This window comes from Felis catus, chromosome B2 (assembly GCF_018350175.1).
Source record: "Felis catus isolate Fca126 chromosome B2, F.catus_Fca126_mat1.0, whole genome shotgun sequence".
In the NCBI taxonomy this organism is placed as follows: domain Eukaryota; kingdom Metazoa; phylum Chordata; class Mammalia; order Carnivora; family Felidae; genus Felis; species Felis catus.
The window spans coordinates 65576198-65597356 of record NC_058372.1 but is presented as its reverse complement, the minus strand read 5'-3'; the positions used below and the strand labels follow the sequence as shown (position 1 = coordinate 65597356).

The following is a 21159-nucleotide window of genomic DNA, read 5'->3' as shown; positions in this document are numbered from 1 at the left end:
ACCAAGAACTACTAAAGATTATTTAAACAAGGAAATTAAAAGTAATATTTTAGGTTGACTAATCTGACATTTAGGATGATTCATCTATAGCAGTGGTTCTCAATAGTTAAGAGTGTATAAAAATCATACTTAGCTTGTCATAAAACAGATTCCTGGACCCCTTCATCATTAGAGATTCTTATTCATTGGGTCTGTTGTGGAGTCCAGGAATCTTCCTTTTTTCAAATGACCACCCAAGTGATTCTTATGCAGATGTTCTAAGATCGTGCTTTGAGAACTGCTGGTCTATGACACTTAAATATCCTTTGTAAGTATACACTCACTTCTTTGCCACTCCATGCAGAGAATCAGATCTGGATTAAAGAAAAACAAACCATGAAAATCAAATGCATACTTAAACCTATTTACAAACTTGTTTGTAGGACTTACCAAAAATCTAAAGTAACCTTAATACAACAAAAAGTCACTATTTTAAGTATAAAGGGAGAAAATCTCCTTGTTTTATATAAAGGAGAAGAAGGCATATGATAATTGTGCATCTCTCTTATTGGACACATTACTGTAGGCCCAGCATTGTTCTCAGCACTATTTAACTCAATTCATTTAACTCTCACTCCATGGTTATTATTATAACCATTTTATGGATGAGAAAATTGAAGTTTAGGGGAATTAAACAGATTGTCCAATATTACAGCCAGAAAATGATAGACCTGGTATTTGGTCATTGTCTATCTGGCTTCTAAATTTATACACTTCTTACTTTGTGGCTTTCTCCTCTACAGGATGCTAACCCAAAGGATAGTAACTACTATACTCATAAATTTAAATATGAGTTGTATAATCATTTAATAGATATACTTGATTCTCTCTAAGAAGGAGAAGAAATAAGAGTGGAGAGAGAGAGAGAGAGGCAATGAACTAAGAAACAGAGGCTGGGGTTTTATCCTGGCTCTCGGAGCACTACCTCTGGGATCTTGAACATAGCCCTTCATCTTCATGGTCTACATTTTCCTGACCTGAAAATAAAAGGACCAGACAAAATAATCTCTAAGACCCTCACTGTTTCAAACTTCCAGGAGGTTCATGATTATAGCACTTATGAGTCACATCAAACATCACATATCACTCCACACTGATTTGATCATGGTTTCCTTGAAAAGGGACTTGCACGTATTAGCAGAAACCTCTTTTGCTGAAAAGTGGCTAAATAAGAAAGAAATTGAAGAAAATTGCATGCTCAAAACTTGCCTAGAATCTGTGGGAACAAAGGGAAAAGAAAATATCCTTTACCACTTATTCCAAGAATACAGCAACATGAATAATATGATATAGTTGAGAGTAAAGGAGGAAGCAAAAAAATTCTTGGAACAGACAACAATTAATTTGATAGATTCAAAAACTTAAGTGAATGCAGAGGAGTCCTGCCCTAGGAGTCTTGTCATCTCTCATTTTAGGTAAAATATGAAAAAGCATCCATTCCATGACAGATTAAAAGCAGCAAACCTACCAGAAGGTTAAGTGAGCTGTGCACTCACTTTTATAGAAGTAAAAAGCAATGGAGAAAATAGTAAGATTATAAAAAGCTGACACAATGACTCAAAAGCACAGGTTTTGAAGCTCCTTGGTATGGGGCAAAGGACACTCCAGAGACCAAATGGTGGAATGATAGTGAGCGCTGCCTTGGATGCCAGACAAATACATGGATTTGGATCAAATCTCTAACACTGACTCAACATTTACTGAGTCACCACCAGGCTTTACTTATACATCAGGCATAGGAAGGATGGGAATTAAGAGAGAGAGGAGATTCTTGCCACATTCTTCAGTAGTCTGGGACAAGGGTGAAAGATCCTGGTTGTATGTCATAAAGCCAGCAGAGCCCAAGATGAGGGTGTCAGTCCTTAAGGAAGTGCCTTGGGAGAGGTCTGGAGAACTGCTGCCAACACTAGAAGGTTCTGGAGATGATGCTGACCGAATAACACTGTGCTGCCCAAACCCTGAGGAATTGTTCAAGGAAGCAAGGGAGTAACCAGAGAGACAAGAGACAAACCAAGAAGAGCTACCCACAAAGGGCCCACTGGGCCACCACCACCAAGAAAAGATGCCACCTTCATAGGAAGGACCTCAAAGCAAAGTTATAACTTTAAAAATGTGTATGACTTTGGAGTCACATGGACCTGGTTTTGAATCCTGACTTGGCTTGGTCGTTCAGTACCCAGATTTTTCACCAGTAAAATATCTGCCTCATCTCATTGGTGTGAGAATTGAATGAAATATTGCTGGCACATAGCTGGACTTCAGTTAGTTAATTTTTTTTTTATTCTCTTGGTTTTTCATTACGTAAGAAGTTTGGGGTGTACTCAGAGGAACATATGAGAGAAGAGGCTTCCTAGTGGGGTTATTTTGGGAAGTAGCAGGTAGAATGGAACTGCAAGGGATGCCTAATGTCTGGGAGAGATCTCTGCTTCTGTCTTCCATCTCAGTGTCCTTCATCTTTGGGGAAAGGAGACTATAGTAGTCTTCCAAAATACTTCTCCAGGGGAAGAATAATACTTTTCCATCTGAAACCTAGCATAGTATAGGGGTCTAAAATTCTGAGTGGAGTTCAGATACCTGCTGGTACAGGGCAGGATTCCAATTTATCCACCGAGGTTGCATGTTTTAAGGGAGTACAATTATGTTTTGTTCATCTTTGTATGCCCTACAGATCCAAACAAATAGTAGATGCTTAACAGTTTTTTAACAAATGAAGGAATGAATGAATGAATGAATATCCTTTCCTCTGATCCCAGTAGTATCTCTTTTTCACTGATTCCATTTTACAACCATGTTTGAACCATTTCTTAGAAGTTATTTTTAGAAAACAAAGCCAGAATATTTTTGCATTTCAAATTTCTTTAATGTATATTTATTTTTGAGAGAGAGACGACAGAGAGCATGAGCGGGGGAGGGGCAGAGAGACAGAGGGAAACACAGAATCCAAAGCAGGCTCCAGGCTCCCAGCTGACAGCACAGAGACCAATGCAGGGCTCAAACTCATGAGCTGCGAGATCCGAGCCAAAGTTGGACACTTAACCGACTGAGCCACCCAGGCGCCCTGATTATTTTTATATTTCAATACAAAAAGAGCAACTGATGAAATACTAGTAATTACAAAAGCAGGCTTAAAATGGGACTTATGTTGGGGAGTAGGGAGAAACTCATTTTTTTTGTTCTTCCTTCTCTGGGCACCCCCCAAGTATGTGAAAGGATTTCAAATAAGACCGTAAAAAGGAGCAGAAGGGAACAATCTCAAGACCTGGCTTAGCTCCCAAATCTTCAAGTGAAAAGCAAGATAAAGATAAGGCAGCTGCTGCTGAATGCCACCAACTGCTGATGGAAAAGTGGCAAGCAGAGTAGGCAGACCAGCAAAGGATGAGGCCCACGTTTGTGACATAACTATTCAAACTCTCTTAGAGATCAGTTCAGAGGAACTCTTTTATAAGATCCCAGTTATCAAAAGAAATTTAGAAAAAAAAAAGTAAATGCTTGCTGCCAGGGCAACCTCAGTTTTTCAGGAAAGCTACTCAAGGGAAATTTTTAGCAATAGAAAGCAAGGAGGAAGAAAGGATTCTTTATAGCTCTTAACCAAAACCAATTTGTAAAAACATACGGGTACTCCATGCATGAGGCACTGTGTATGTTTTGGGGTGGCTGTAGGGATTGGAAGGGGTACACATATAAAATACAGTCTTTGCCCTCTAGAGATTTACAGCTAAGGATTGGCAGTGTGATGTTTGGCAGAAAGAGAGTCATGCGAGGTCATGCTAGGGAAGACTCCAAGGCCAGATTCTAGCTACTGTTGTTACTACTGTAGTGCAACAGCTGAGTGAATATCTACTCAACAAATGGCCTTTAATTGAAATAATTTTTCAAAAGCCTTCTTAGTACTAGAAGCATTTTTCATGTTTTTAGAGAAATTTTTCATGTTTTTAGAGAAATTCATTCATGAATGCATAAACAGAAGTATTCACCCAGTTTTATTTCTGTGGTTTAAATACACATTAAAATATCTAGAGGCAGCCTCATGGAGATGGATTTTAAGTAGACTTACTTAGGTGATGCTCTGTCCATTACTCTTTAAATACGTGGCTAATACTAAGATTAAAAGCCCAAAGCCTGTAGCCTTTATTAGATAATGTACCAAAAATAAGTGTTCCTATACTAACACTTCATATGTATTATTTTCTAAAAGCATATGTCATCCAAGAATGACCTCTCAGTGAAGACATTGTTTGGCAACTCCTGAGAAATCCAAAGTGGTCAACCATTCCTCTTAAGCAAACCATTTTAACACTGGTGAAAGAACATTAGGTGTTAGGCATCCGGATTGTCTAGATTTGCTCGAACTGGGTAGAAAGCACTCTCTTTTGTGATACAGTTTACGAAGCTCACCAAATTATGCCAGTGAGACTCCACTGCTTTGGGATCATTACTCACGTTTTGTCAATAGTCAAAAACAATGCTCACAAATACATTACAATATCTTCAAGAATCATCATTTGCCCCCACTAAAATGCAAATTATGTGGGAGCTCTATTTTGTTTACAGCTATTTTCCCAGTCCTTAGAACACTCTTTGGCTTGTAGTAGGTGTTTAATAAACATTGTGTAGATAAAATGCATAAATGAATTTAAATTGCCGCTTTGAGGTAGCTAGCACTGGGGAAGAGTGGCTAAAGAAGAAGAGGTTTATATGTTTTATGAATAAGCATCCCTGCAATCTCTTCTTTAAAGATTGCTTTTGTTAAAATATAATTTTATCTCGTTTGACCAAAGTTGAACATGTCTCTCAAATAACATTTTTAGAAAACCTAAAAATGACAAATTGTGTGTGTCTGACATCTGACATCCATTCAAGAGACAGTAATTGAACACCTACTATATAATGAGTAATATGACAGCCACAAAACAGTGAACCAAACATAAGTGGTCTTGTTTATGCCATAAAAACGTGAATATAAATTTAATCTTGCGGCTATAGACCCAGCCTTTACAAAATGTGGTGCCCAGAATTAATTCGCACAAAGTAAAGCTTCTGTTGAGATGAACAATTAAAGACCATGGAGAAGCCTCTAAAGCAGGTTTTCACCCACTGCATTTGGTATTGCACAAAAGCTAAATGAATATTCAACTAAGCAAAAAACCTTAAAACAAAAAGAGAAACATTTAAAATGCCTCCTTGATGCTAAGAATAGTTTTTCACACTATTATGGTCATTCATTCATAAGTAAATAAATGAATAAAAACATATGACTACATGCACATACCATACCTTATATGTCCAAATAATTGATTTCCTTTATAAAATAGTTACTTTATAAGGTTATACGTTCATTTATTCTCATGAATAGCCTTTTAAGTATTTCAAAATTACTTTTTAATTTCCTTCGGAACTGTGTCCCATTCTTTTAAATTTACTCAAAGAATGAATTTTATTGTGGGAGGCTATAAAAGGATATTTGGAGTCCCTTATGATAAACAGTATAAATAATTAAGGTGGGCAATGGCATTTGGGTTAAGAACAAGATGCAACTGTAACATACTGGAAATTTTTTTAATGTGGTTCATAATTTGGTTATAAAGGCAAAACCAAAAGAAGAGCTCTAAAATAATTTTGAACAATAGCAATATCACTTGAGTAAATAGAAAACTTATTATGGTAACTATTAAAATCAACTCACATTGTCTTACTGAAATGTATTTTTGAATCTCAATACCTTATCCCTTAAAGATGCATTTAAGACTTTATTATTTTTTTCCTAAAGAAATCAGACATAGGACATTGCTGCAAATCTTTCAAATGACATACTTTGAAGTGAAATATAATTTTAATAACAGAGCTAAAATAATCCATGAGCCAATAAAATGTATTCAAATTTTAAATAATGGGATCTATGTCCCCAAGAAGGTCTATAGGAAAAGAAGAATTGCCCTGTGTTTGATCTGATCTAGTTCTTTAAATTCAACTTAGATTTCCCCCCTCCACTACCAATTCTTTATATTACTTCTTTTAATTTTTAGGTAGACATGTGTGGTTTGTTATCTATTTGTTTGTGTAAGACCCCAGATATTAAGTCTTCTTAATGCTTTTTTTTTTAAGTAGGCTCCACAGAGCCTAACATAGGACTTGAATTCATGACCCTGAGATCAAGACCTGAGCTAAGACCAAGAGTCAGACACTTAACCAAATGAGCCACCCAGGTGCCTCAAGGCTTCTTGATGTTTTCATATCATTTAAGAGTTCTTTAGAGTAGAGGTTTCATTTATTAGATGACTTTCATAAAATTATCATCATAAGTTCTTATAAATATGCTACTGTACTTTCTTTAAATATGTGTGCATATTTTATAAAAATATTTGCATTAAATAAAACATCAGGAAGGATATGGAAAGTTTAAGACACCAAAAGATTTAAACTTGAACACTACTGTGTGAGAATATTAAGATGAGCTTATCAGCTATCTTTTAATCTGTTATTAATCATATGACATACTTTCCATGTGAAAATTATCTATTAAGCAATTATCTATTTCTCAAAGTTAAAATAAAACATAAAATCCACTGCATTATTTTTTCTATGATACACATAATGTTTCTGGGAATGGACTCTCATGTTACAAGTCAAATGTTCTCTCACTGTATTTCATCCTTAACAAACTGTACAAGAGTTCTTACTGACTTGAAATAGGTGCTTAATTATGATCTCAAGCATATTTCCATGATTTTACATGTAACAATATAAAAGTAATTATACCACAAACATCAATCTTGAACTTCTGAATTTTGATACACGCTATGGAGAAAAATTATTTGTAGATACAATATTTCTCAAGACTTGAAAAACTGAGATAATATTAGGATATTCAGATACTATGAAATAATTATTCTTTTTAAGAACTCAGTAAGAGATATCATTATAATTTCATAGTATTAGATTAATCAACATTAAAATACAATAGCATAAACCACAAGAATTATTTTTAAGATGTTTTATAAATGTGATTTTATAATTGATTTCCCCTTTTTAATTTATATGTGTCTATATTTGAAAGTAAGCCATTCTGCAGGATGAATAAGTTCTAGAGATCTAATGTATAGTATGGCACCTATAATTAACAACACAGCACTGTGTACTGGAAATCTGTTGAGAGTAAATATTAGGTACTCTCACCACACACACACAGAAAAGGTAATTATGTGAGATGGATAATTATCTTGACCATAGTATTCATTTCACTAGTATATATGTACATCAAAACACAATGTTATACATCTTAAATATATTTTTTTTGGCCTAGAAATAGAATTTACTTAGCAATATTATATTTTATGTGGATTATTTGAGAGGAATAAGCCACTTTACTCTCAAATTGTCTGGTTAACTTCACAAAATGTGATTCATGGAATCTTAAGGAAGGGAACTCTTAAACACCTATTGTTTGTGAATTTCTTTTTTAAATTGAAGTGTAGTTGACATACAATTTAGTTTCAGGTGTACAACATAGTGATTCAACATTTATATACATTATAAAATGATCACCGAGATAAATCTAGCTACCATCTGTCACCATAGTTGTTAGATATTATTAACTATATTTCCTATAAAACTATGGAACGCGTCACAAATTTACATGTCAACCTTGTGCGAGGGTCATGCTAACTTTTCTATATCATTCTAATTTTAGTACATATACTTCGAAAGTGAACACAAGTATATACAATTTTTATTAAAAAAAAAACCAACAAAGTAAATTACATACACTATTAAGCAAGTACATGTCCTCGGCCAAGAAGAGGATCCATCCTCTTCATATTTTAGTGAGAAACCAAGGAGACTCACTACCATGTGAAGGCAGGAATTGGTCTCAGCAAAACTTACATTTGGCTTTTTCTGCTCATTACCCATTTCATCTTATGCTTCAGAACCTTGTCTAAACCTCTGTAGCAAGAAAGTCTTTGTCATAATCAAAGCACAAACATTTTCTGAAAGTCTTTGGTGTACAAGATTGTAACTGTCATTAACAGCCAAAATCTGCAAGGTGAAAGCCAGGGCCTCAAGGGATTTGGCCTGAGGATTTGGGACAGGTTGGCAGAACCCGTATTGTGTAGTTGTACTGTGAACACACCCAGATACTGTCCAGTTTGTGTGCTACAAACACTGCATGTGTCTAATGATCTCACTGGTAGGTATAGAGATGGGAGTCAGTCTTCACACCCACCCTGCCTGAAATTGGCCACTTTAGGGATGAATCACATTCTCACTTACCTCAGTCCAATTAAAGAAATATTCACTAGTAAATAATTTGGCAACCACTTCTTTGTCATAAAACATATTTAAACATCAATTTTGGCCCCAACAGAAAGACAAATATTTGATGGTAGGAACAAATACTATGTTATTTAGCTAAATTATATAATTTTAAAACTCTTGCCTAGATTTAAAAAGTTCCATCTAATTTACAAAAGCAATTAATTTGCTCACAGAGACTGTATTTTTCCTCTTTGTAACATTTATTTTTGTTTTCCCATTTCCTTTATTATCTCCTGTTAGAAAACTGTTTCTAGCATTAATTTGTATTCTAAATATGATGGCAAAAATCCATCAGATTTATTGCCCAGACTCCCTGGTGCCCATTAATATGATTCTCAGGATATTAAGGGGAAATCAAGTTTTCGCTGTTTTTGAACTGCCTTGACATTAGCAGTTACCATTTAGAAACTGATGGAAATTAGCCAGCATATGGAGTTCTGACATATATCAGTTGACAATTAAGCTCTGTATCTGCTGGTCATTAGTGAAATCACCCTAGCTACCAAATAATACCCGAGGTTACCACTATCTATATTTATGACAAAAAGATTTTTGCATGTCCTTTTGTAACCACATGATTATTAGGCATAAAGTACACAAGCAACTGCTCCTGAGCTACATTAGCAAAAAAAGGGAAAGCAAAGTATTTAGCCATATTGCACAGGACGTTCTATGAGGATCTGTTCAGCGCAGTGGAGGATCCATTTCCATTTTGAACTCTAAAGATGGTGTGAGTCTTCCTACCAAATGGGCTATAAAAAGCTCCTCATTGCTACAGCTCAAGGATGGAGAACTTTAGAGAAATAGAGCATAGCAGTTATTGTAGTGTTGCACAATCATGGCTAGCACTTAATAGAACATATCGGAGGAAAGGTAGGAATACTTTAGAAAGACATTATTTGATATGAACTTGAAATCTCAAATATGTAGAGAAATTAAGGCTTAGTAATAAGACCCCTTAAACAAAAAATGAACTCACCAGGAGCATGTCTCTAAGGTGCTCAGAACCTACTCCATAGCAGATATAAGTGCTCTTACAGAGGACTAAATGAAGGCTGTGAGCAAACAGAAAAGATGTAATTCTTCCTGTGGTGGTGGAAAAGGGCTCATAGGTGAGCAGACATTTGAGTTAGGCATCTGAGAATGAAAGGGATCTTATCATGTGGGTAAGGGGAAAGAGGAATCCATTCCAGTCAGAGGGACGAGATGAAGAAAGTCACAACTCAAGATGAAGTGCATACCCTTTCTAGAAACAATACAGGAATTATGTAGAGTGCTTGTGTTTAGGGTCATAGGAAGGATTGGATATAAAACTAGGAAGGCAAAAGAGTTTGGAAATATCATTTTAAGGGATTAAGTTTTACTGAATGTAAATGGGAAAATGTCTTTGAACATTTTTGAGAAGGACAGTGACATGAGCATATCTAGTCTTTATGCCCTCATGTAAGACAAAGAGCCCCATTTGGCCTTAGACTATTCCTTGAACCTAGAATGCACACACAATAAACTTAATGTTTTTTATTGATTAGCTAATATTCACACTGCTAAGTGTGGAATATCTGGAATATGGAATATCGACTGGAAAAAAAGGGAGACTAGAGGCACCAGAAGTCCTTAGGAGGCCTTGCAACTGTCAGGAAAGGGGAGTTATCCAATGAATCATGACAGGGGCCATGTGGTTGAGAGGTTGGGTATCAGGAGAGGGATTTTATAACTCAAAGGAGCAGGTAGGTAAAAGGTGATAAGAAGGCCTTGAGGAGGAGGAAGAGGTGTGAGGGTTGTGGGGGGTGGGGGGCAGAAAACAAAAAAGACAGGTGTTTGGGTGGGATACCTTGAGTTCAAAGCACCTTTTGGATCTTCATGTGGAAACATCCAATGTGGGGCTGGTGCTTAGGAGAAGTCAGCTAAAGATGTTAAATCCAAAGCCAAAAAGTTTGCCTATATTTCAAATGTGTGACTTGATATCAAGAATTGCATTTCATGCTAAATAGCAAACTCAACCAGCATTTTATATCTACTTCCCACCATCAGGATTTAAGTATCTATTTATTTATTTATCCTGTAAATATTACTGAGCTCCTGCAACATGTCAGGCATAGTTTTGAGTGTGAGGATGCAGCAAAGCTGAGAGAGACAATGTTCTTGTCTTGTTCTTATTTTCCGTTGGAAAATAATCCAAGACCAAATAAAGTAAAAAACATATAATAAAATTTCAAGTAGGATAAGTGTATTGAAGAAAAATAAAGCAGGGAGGAAGAAACAGAATTATCCTTAAACTAAATATTTATAATCCACAGTTGGGATCAAAACCAAGGACTACTTAATGACTTTTCTCCTTATTCTTTCTATTGCTAATAATGAGTAAGAGTCAAGTGGGTCATCTACCTCAAGAAAGAGGCCATTCAGAAGAAATGGAGAGGCAGGATTTTCTGCTGAATATTCTTGATCTCTCAGTTGAGGTCCATGACCCTAATTCAGCTATAAGAAAACTATGGTCATGAGAATAAGAAATGTCCCCAGATGGTTCCATATAGCTCTTCTGCAAGGTGGAGAATCTATATGAGAATAACTAGGATTACACAAATTATACTCACAACTTTGGAAATTAATAAATTAATTAATTAATCAGTCTACATTTTTTGTAGACAGTATACAGGTGGTGAAATAAAATTATTTTTTACCATTTATTCAGGTCTTAATTATGACTTATCATGTGGTTATTCATGAAGCTCATAAAGTCTTTGTTATGCAGAGTGTAGGGAAGCACAGAATGAAATAAAAAGAGGGAGGGGAGGAGATAGTAAGGCAAAAAGCGGTTGAGTTTTCATCCAGAGGGAAGACTTCAAATGCATTTGTCAAGAAAAGCTACTGGTGTTCCATTACTCAAATACGTTATTTGCAACTGTCGTTATGATCATAAATTAATGCATGGAATGATGATGAAATTATATACACACCCATGCTGGGAATGTGTCAGAGATGTGGTTCCAAGAGACTGTTATTATCTGAGGTAAATCCTGCACATAAGAAATCAAATCTTTTTTGATTCAAAGATTGACAACAGTGATAAATAAATTCAAGTATTTTAAAGCCGTTAGGATTCAGAAGTGTTCATTCATGGGCTAGGCTTGCTGCTGCATGCCACTCACTGCAGAGGATGAACTCACCTTTCTTCTTGAAACACTCTTCCTCTGGCTACATGTACCTCAGACTTTACTGATTTTCTTCTGACTGTTCCTTTGTTGTATATCCGTAAGTTCTACCCAGCCTATGAATGTTGCTTTCTTCAAAGTTTCATTCTAGACCTATTTCTCTTTTCATATGAAATGCTCTCTGTAGGTAATCTATTCATTAATTCATTCAACACATATGTATTGAGTGCCTCCCATATGTCAGCACTGTTCCATGCACCTGGGATACATTTGTGAACAAAACAAATAAAATCCCTGTCTCTAGAGAACTGAAACTACAGCAAGTTTCAATTACTATATATATGCTGGTGAACCCCAAGCTTATATCTCCAGCTTCCATCTGTTTTCTGAGCTCCAGATTTATCCACTTACTCATTCTCCACTTGGATATTTTAGAAGCATCTCAAATTCAACATGTTCAAAATGGAACTGATTAGGTTTGGAGATAAAATTATGAATTCAGTGTTCCCTATCTCAAGAGTGGAATCAACTTCCTTCCATCTGCAAGGCCCAAAGATGTAGGAGTAATCCTTGTCCTGTCAGCTTCATCCGCAACTATCTACTTCTCTCCATCTTTATTGCTTCCTTTCCAGTCTAGTCTACTTCACCATCCCTCTGGGACTTTAGAGTGGTCTCCCTGCACTCATTCTTTCCCTACTCCAATTTTCCATAGCCAGATGATGTTTAAAAATGCCAAATCTTTTTGATCATATGAGCCCCTTTAAGATAAAAGCCAAAATCCTTCAGAGAGCCTACCAGATCTTGTATGATTTAACTTCCCTCAACCTCTTCCATCTCTCCATGTGCGGTTCTTATCTTTGCTCTCAGAGCTGCAGCCAACAGGCTTTCGGAATCTCAAACACACTATATGCTTTTCAAACATAGGGTCCTTGCACATACTGTTACCTTACACTACTTCAAGTGGTTAACTCCTATATTTCCTTCAGTTTTTGGCCCAAAGGTCACCTCCTCATGGAAGCTGTATCAGTCTGCTATTGCTTTTGTAAGAAAACATTAGAGGCTGGGTGGCTTAAACATTATAAATTTATTTTCTCACAATTCTGGAGACTAGGTGTCCAAATCAAAGGGTTGGCAGGTTTTGTTTTTCCTCGAGCACCTCTCCTTGGCTTGCAAATGGCCATCTACCTTCTCACTGAATCCTAACATGGCCTTTTGTCTGTGTGCATGGGTCCCTGGTATCTTTTTGTATTCTCATAAAGATACCAGTCTTATTGGATTAGGATCTTACCCTTCTACTTCATTTACCTAATTACCTCTTTCAAGACCTTATCTTCAAACATGATCACATTGGGGAATTAAAACTTCAACATATGAATTTGGGGGGACACAATTTAATCCCCAACAGAAGCCTTCTCTAATTCCCCAGGTTAGTTTAGGCTCTCAGTTATCTGTTTTTTTTAACACTTGTATTTGTTATAAAGCACTCTGCACAGTTTGTAATAACCAAAGGTATTTGCCACATAAAAGATCTAGCCCCTTCCTATCTCTCTGATCTCATCTTCTACCACTCTCCCTCACTCACCCCATTTCCCTTGTGGATTCCCCAATATGTCAGTCACTTCCTGCCTGGAATTCTCTTCTCACGACTCATTCTCTTTCTTCATTCAGGTCTCTGTTCTAACATTTCCTGACCACTGTGTCTTGAAACATATTACCCCAATCCCCAAAATCTTCTATGCCCTCATATAACTTAATTTTTTTCATAGTACCACCTGTCATGATAATATCTATCTATTTTTATTTGCTTACTGTTTTTTTTGCCTGCCAGAAGGTCAGCTTCTTAGGTTTTGGCACTGTGTCCTGCAAGTCTAGAACATTTTGGAAAAACAGGAGGCACTCAATGCATGTTTCCTGAATGAATAAAAAAATGTCTTTATTTATATAATTATTTGATCTTTATCTACTTGCCCTATCAGACTGTAATCTCTGTCAAACAGGAAGAATGTGTGCCCATGCTTACCAGTGACTGGGCATGTAAGACTAGTGGCTGGTACATGGGATATTCTTTTTACATTCTTAGTAAATTCTTGGTAAATTTATTTTTAGTAAATATTTGCTGAATGAATGAGTAAAAAGAAATAAAAGCAAAAGTAGTGCAAGTTTATAGAAAACATCTTGAAACAATTTGCAGAACATGAAGAGAAGTTGTGGCATTTCTAGCTATTTCACAATTCATTTTGATTTAGCAGGGGTGCACCCTCAGTTTAAACATGCTTTTCTGGGCCAAATCTCTGTTAGTGGCCATAAAAATGCCATCAGAGTGCTATGAAAATTACAGGAAAAAGAGAATAACAGTATTTTTATTTCTAGAAATATTTCCTTTCCAAGGACCAAGAGTAATCCCAGATTATTATTTATTTGGATGGTCTTTTAGTTTGCCAATGAATGGGATTCCAGGACTAAATTATTTAGATGTTTTGCATGGATTAAAATAAAGGTCTTAAAAACAAGGCAATAAAAGCACACATTTAGAGTGACTCCTACTCCAAACCAAGTAATTTTTTCTATGCTTGTTTTATTTTTGGAGGATTTTGAAAGGGAGGAAAACTGATCAATATTATATTTAGGTAATATATTATTTTTGAATGCGTCACGAATAGGTGCAACAATAACTTTGTATGTAATATTTATAATTCCTTGGAGAATCACGTCCTTTCTCTCCAAAAATACCCTGATAGCAACCCAACTACTTATTGAAAACTACATGAGTCAAAAGAGGAACTATAATTTTGCTATTTTGATTTGTCCCTTCATTTAGAAGAAAGTTTGAAAAAAGTATTTGTTTAATAAGTTCAAATCTAATATTTTTTCTCTCTTTGCAATAAGGTAAAATTCTGAATAATTTCATGTCTTTAAGAACACCTTAAGATGTTAAAAAGAATTTTCCTTTTTACATTTCAAATTTTTTCTCAATTTTTTCCTACCCTGACTCCCTTTAATTTCATATCTTAATACATATGAAATATGTGTTAATACATGCAAAAAGTCAAATTTATGAATGCTTTGACACTTAGTTGTAATTACAATTTCAATATCAAAACATATGTTGACAAAAACAGAAGGTAATATGAATAAGAATGGGTAAAAACTGCTGAGGAGCACAGATCAGAGTAAATTTAGGATGAAGAAAGTTGTAATAAAAGGAATAAGGTGGTCCCTACCATGTTTTGATAAATGTGGTGTAGACTCAGTTTATGTTAGATCTTATTGTGTTGGTAGCCATGTGAATATTTAATGAAGTGTTTTTAAATCACCTCTGGCTGTCTTTGGAACATTTATTTGATCTTCCATTAACAGTGGTAAGAAGAGAAGAAATGCATACAATGGCATTCCATGGCCTAATCCCTAAAGGTTCTTGCTTTTGAGGAAATATATAAGATCTTAGATTGTTTAGTGTGAAATTTAACACCTATTTTGGCAGGATTTCTTAACTTCAGCGCTACTGACTTTTGGAGGGTTGGGATAACTCTTTGTTGTGTTCCCGTGCACTGTTAGAACATTCAGCTGCACTCCTGGCTTCTGCTCATTAGATGCCAGTAGGATCTCCCTCCCAACTGGGACAAGTAAAAATGTCTTCAGACATTGCCAAATGTCCCATATTGCCCCTGATTGAAAACTACTGCTTTAAAGTTTCATAATGATCCTTGTAATCTACACTCAATAAATGAGTATTTCTTGAGGACCTGTTATGTCTTTTTGTGTTCTAATGAGGATTAAGAGAAGAATATGACATGGCTTCTTCTCTTAAAATGCTGAGTCCATGTTACAGAGACAGTATCACTGGAGTACAATAGAAAACCTTTATCACTAGTTCTAGATGTCCTGTATTGCTAATAAATACCTGAGTGACTTAAAAGAGTATCCAGAGGGGAACCCATGGGGGAGATTTCTTAAAGGCACGACTGGGCATGGGCTCTGAAGACTGGATGAGATTTGGAAAGACAATATTAAGAGGAAAGTACATTTCGGGTGTCATGGACAACATATTCACAAAGGTCCAAAGCAAAAATCTGGGTAAAAAGAGTATGAGAGAAACTAAAGAAATAGATAAAAGGTAAGAACTCTTTAGGAGCTTATAGAAGGCAGTTACTTTGGATATATGACAGGATGTCAATGGGGGGGAAATAGAAGGTCTGGCTAAGCAGGAGGTGTATTTCTTAAAAATTGATTTCCTCAAAAGCAGTCTAAAGTTCTGGATGAGTGGTTTAACAGCAGATGATGAGACTCAACAAAGGTAGGGACGACAGCTTTAGGATTGATAAGAGAAATGGAGGGGAAGGTCTGAATCTGAAAACAAGAAGAGCTATATAGTTTTGGAGCTGATTTTGGGTAAAAGGTCAGAGTCAGACTGTTGACTGTACTAGCTGATTGAGTAAATGCCATGTCAGCTATAGACCCTGACCACTTGTCCACTTGCTTTGGAGTGCTAGTAGAAAAAGAATATTTTTGATTCAGATTTTGTTAGTTTTATAGCTACTGAACAATTAAACATATACATATAAAATTTTTAATTGGTAACTCGTTTCTATTCTGTCCTTGATTAACTGTTTTCTGATTAATGTATACTTTAAATTCCAGGAGAATCATGGAATGAACTAAACATTCCTAAGCATTTTATCTTAGTTATAATTTATCTTAAGGGCTATTTTTGGATATTTTTCAATAATATTCATTTCTATTGATGAACATAAATTTATTTCATTTCCTACTATATCCAGATATACCATATAATGATTTCATTTTTAAAAAGTTCTGAAATAAGCACACATGCATGCACACACACACACACACACACACACACACACACATAATCAAAAACTGGATAATGCCTGCCAGTGAAGGCAGAATTATCACATACAGAACACTTTTATTATTGATACAAATCGATACTGATTTATATTAATTTAATTAGGCTTTCTGCCCTGATATTAACAAAAAAAGTATCAACACTGGTTCTCCAGTGGATTGGGCAACATCTGTGAGTTAAGATTTCACATTTAGTAATGGAAATGGTAATACTTTAAAGAGAATCAGGTGGCTTTGTGAATACCCATACAAAAGCATTTATGAAGTTGAACTGCCATTCCCAATTGGAAACCCTAGGTGGTACACATGTCTAAATGGGTATACACAAATGCACATACACTCACAGTTTATATGACCATGTTACCTAGACATCTCTTTCCCCGTTATGGACACCAGAAACAATTAAGTTAATACATTTCCCCTAAAATAGCTTAAGTACAATACAGGCAGGATGGTTATGCTGGTGTGGGTATCTTCATGTTTATGAATATTAATAAGCATAGAAAATTATTACACGTGGTTGTATTATTCTTTTTATAAGGAACATAGAAAGATGATACTTGCAGATTACTATAGAAAATCTATCTTTTAGGAAGGTACCTTGATACTTTCAAGGCCATCATGACACCAGTTTAGTGTGCCACATAGGAATTTACTAAAATAAAGATTTAATTGCTTAATGGAGTTGATGTGCTTTCTCATTTGCTTAATATAATATCAAGAAGTGATTTGGGCATGAGAAAAATATGAAACAAACCATTATGGCCTGATATTCATAACTGATTGAAAATATGAATATGTACATACACAGACATTAACATATGTTCTCAGATTTTTGCAACTATAAAGACATGCATTTATATAAATATATTATACCATATATAATAAATATTTTAGAACCTATCATGAGGCCATGGGCAAGTATGGTCACTATTTTCATGCTTCTACCATATCCCGTATACACATTTACATAACATTTACTATTTCTGTTGTATTTATTTGGTTATAGATTTATTTACACTCTTTGTATTGCAAATCTCTGAGGAATTACAGTTGTAATTCATCTCTCCATCTTGAGTGTCTACCACAGTGTCTGGCAAAGAGAAAGCACCAGTACATGTCTAATGGATGAGTGAATACATCTTTTTTTGATTCTTTAAACAGACATCTTTTAAAATTCAATTATAACAAGATATTTTATAAATTATTAAATTTATCAGAATCTCTCAAACTTAAACAGAAAACATATTTCCATTTCACATTTTATACTCAGAGTATCTTAATGCTCCTACTTTGATAAGAGGAAAGATAACAACAGCCAGATTTACAGTGGCCAATAAGGTGCTTCTTTTCTGAGCCACTCAAAATTCATTCTAAAAAGAGAAAATACAACTACACTATTAGTGGCATTTTAACCAAATTTAATTTTATGATGTTTAATATTTCTGCTATCTGCTGCCTTATTTCACTGAAATTTCAAAGTAAATTAACGAAGCTCTTTATGTTGTAAACATTTATCAAATACTTTTTTCAAAAATAATTTATGCAAATATAATACATCGTTTTAATAGTTTGCTATTCTTTCTCTTGTTTAAATTTTCACACACAAAAATCCTCTTTTTTGAGTAAGACAACAGTATCAAAAAGAAAAACATTTTTAATCTTATACTAGACTTCTTTCTTTGATCATTTATTTTAGGGAATTTGAGCCTGTCAATATTGTAACAATATTATAACAATAATATAACAAATTAGCTCTTAAATTGAAGTAATTAAAGTACAAAATCTAACAGCTCTTTTTGCCTCAAAAATCAAGGCTGATAATTGCTTAGAAAATCTCCTGCTGCCCAACCTCACTTCTTAAAGGGACACAAACTTCTACAGGAGGAGAAAGTAAGTTTTACAAATTTTCATTTATCTCATTGGCCATGTTTTATTTTAAAAATACTTTGACAGTAAAAATGCTAGGCATATTTTTATTTATTTATTCATTTAATTTAAATCCAAGTTAGTTAACATATAGTATAATAATGACTTCAGGAATAGGATTTAGTGATTTATCACTTACATATAACACCTAGTCCTCATCCCAATGAATGTCCTCCTTAATGCCTCTTGCCCATTTAGCTCATCCCCCCACCCAACATCCAGCAACCCTCAGTTTGTTCTCCGTGTTTAAGAGTCTTTTATGGTTTGCCTCCCTCTCTGTTTTTATCTTATTTTTGCTTCCCTTCCCCTATGTTCATCTGTTTTGTGTCTTAAATTCCACATATGAATGAAGTCATATGACATTTGCCTTTCTCTGATTGACTTATTTTGCTTAACATAATACACTCTAGTTCCATCCATGTTGTTGCAAATGGCAAGATTTCATTCTTTTTGATCACTGAGTAATATTCCATCACACACACACACACACACACACACACACACACGCACACACACACACACACACACCTTCTTTACCCATTCATCAGTCCATGGACATTTGGGCTCTTTCCATTATTTGGCTATTGTCAATAGTGCTGCTATAAACATCGGGGTGCATGTGCCCCCTCGAATCAACAGCTTTGTATCCTTTGGATAAACACATGGTAATGCAATTACTGGGTTGTAGGGTAGTTCTATTTTTAATTTTTTGAGGAACTTCCATACTGTTTTCCAGAGTGGCTGCACCAGTTTGCATTCCCACCAGCAGTAACGCTGGGCATATTTTTAAGAATACTTGCACAATTAAATGCACTATGACATTTCAACCTGCTCCTACTTAAATGTTCTTACTCATAAAATACAAAGTCTCCAAAAGGCAGCAGCTAGTATTTCTTGTAATCTATGGAGGCAATCCTACCATCTATATCTTGGCAAAGTATTTTTCCTATTCACACTTACCAAACACTGACAAAAGTAGTAAATGGATTCAATATAAAGACATACTCTAGCTTTAGCTTCTGCTGTTTAAATTTACTGATGATTGATAGGCATGCAGTGAGTTCTACTGACCCAGGATTCTGTCCTCACAACTTAGCCATCTAAATCAAAGTGAATAGGTAGTTATTTAGGACACCCAGGATGCAAGTACCAAGAAAGTGATCACATATGTGGTAAAGGGCACTGGTGTGAATGGGATTGGGCTCAAAACAGGAAAGCACATCAGGTAGAAGAAACTGAGCAAAGGCAGAGAGGCAGAAAAGAATAGATGTTATTGCAGAAACACTGACTAAATCAGTTTATTTGGAGGAAAGACACCAAGAAAGAGTCAAGTCAGAAATAACTTGGAAGCTGGGCTAGGCTATTGGGTAGGCACTGGAGTGCTTCTCTCTTTGTTTCTAAACTGAGAGGACATAATCAAATCTTCAACTGTAACATCTTCTCTGTAAATAATGTTTATATTTTAATGAAATAGTACAGTAACCCTCTTTTAAATGCAATGAACTTAATGGAGTAGCAGAAGAAGAAGGAAAAGAAATAGTATGTTTTATACAGTATCACCAAATCAAAAGATAATGTAATAGAATGGAGTTGGAAGTCAGAAATACATACAGATGAAATAATAGCAATCCACTTAAAAAAGAAACCCTCCTAATTACAAAAATGGTAATTCTAAGCAAAAAGGAAACTTTACATTTCACATGAATGGAAGGAACTTTTCCACCACATACAACAATTATTCTCCAGAAAAACCATGACTACCTTTTTTAAAAAGCAAGAACTAGACATATGGAAGTGTAAACTCATATTTTATATGTTCCCTTTTTATTAGGAAGGAGTCTCCCTAATCATAAAGTTGATATTGGCATTCATATATAATTCTATACATGATTTTCATGTTTTGGAAAAATACTAACCATATTGTACTAAGGAAAGAAGATCATTATTGCTGTTGCCTAAAAGAATCTATTAAGCACCTCTTGCAGATATCCCTACAGGGTTCTCACTGGGTAATCTCTGACAAATGAGAAACAGGGCAATTTACAAAGACATAAAAAAGAACATGCATGTTGTTAATGTATTATTTAAAGACTTAAATAATGACTTGCAAATATTTCAGTTTGGTCCTGATGGGTATTAAAAAACAATCTTTTTTGATAAACTTAACATGATTTCACTGTCATTCTATAAATATAAGGAGAAATATTTTTTCTAAAGATTTGTGTTGCATACATTTAAAAAAAGAAGAAAATAGGAAATGATCTTCCCAAAACCTAATTATGATAATGAAAACATATCTAAAAATGTGAAGCTCAAGGCTAGAATAGAAGCTATTAATAAAATTTAAAAACACAACACCTTATGTGCAGTTATCAGTATTCAGAAGGAAGTAGGTAGGATTCAGTTTTATTTTTATAGAAAAGTATGGCTTGGTCATATATTTTAAGACACACAAAAATGGAGTACAAAATATTGGTGTTTAAAAGTAGCCACAAGTAAACGATTTATTGAATTTGCCCTATTTTAAAACCTTATTTTAAGAGAAAATCTCTTAGAATGAGTAGTTTTACAAGTTTCACAGGAACAGCAAATATATCAAATGTCCTCATCCTGGGTAATTACTTCCTTTGCAGGGCCATGTACATTCTTGCAATCTAACTGAAAATTAGAACACATATTCCAAACAGAACTGGATAAATAGAAAAATGCTTTAAAAATCAGACCAAATGAAGGAATATTTTAAAATGCTGACATGTATCTAAACCACCTGAACTTGCTAGTTTTGCAAATGCTTCTTTGTAAGAATTTAAGTCTGTGTACCTTGGTTCTGGCCAAATGAAATATTTTTTAAGAAATGGTT

The 21159-nt window shown here is 34.9% G+C and overlaps 1 protein-coding gene and 1 non-coding gene across 4 annotated transcripts in view; both read right to left on the bottom strand.

The window, feature by feature from the left end:
* KCNQ5 (potassium voltage-gated channel subfamily Q member 5) overlaps positions 1-21159 on the bottom strand; it is a 523224-nt gene that overhangs the window by 426856 nt on the left and 75209 nt on the right. The gene's annotated exons all lie outside the window — the stretch shown is intronic.
* LOC111560658 lies at positions 7645-7746 on the bottom strand. Its single transcript, XR_002742659.1, has one exon. It is a non-coding gene; the product is annotated as a U6 spliceosomal RNA (small nuclear RNA).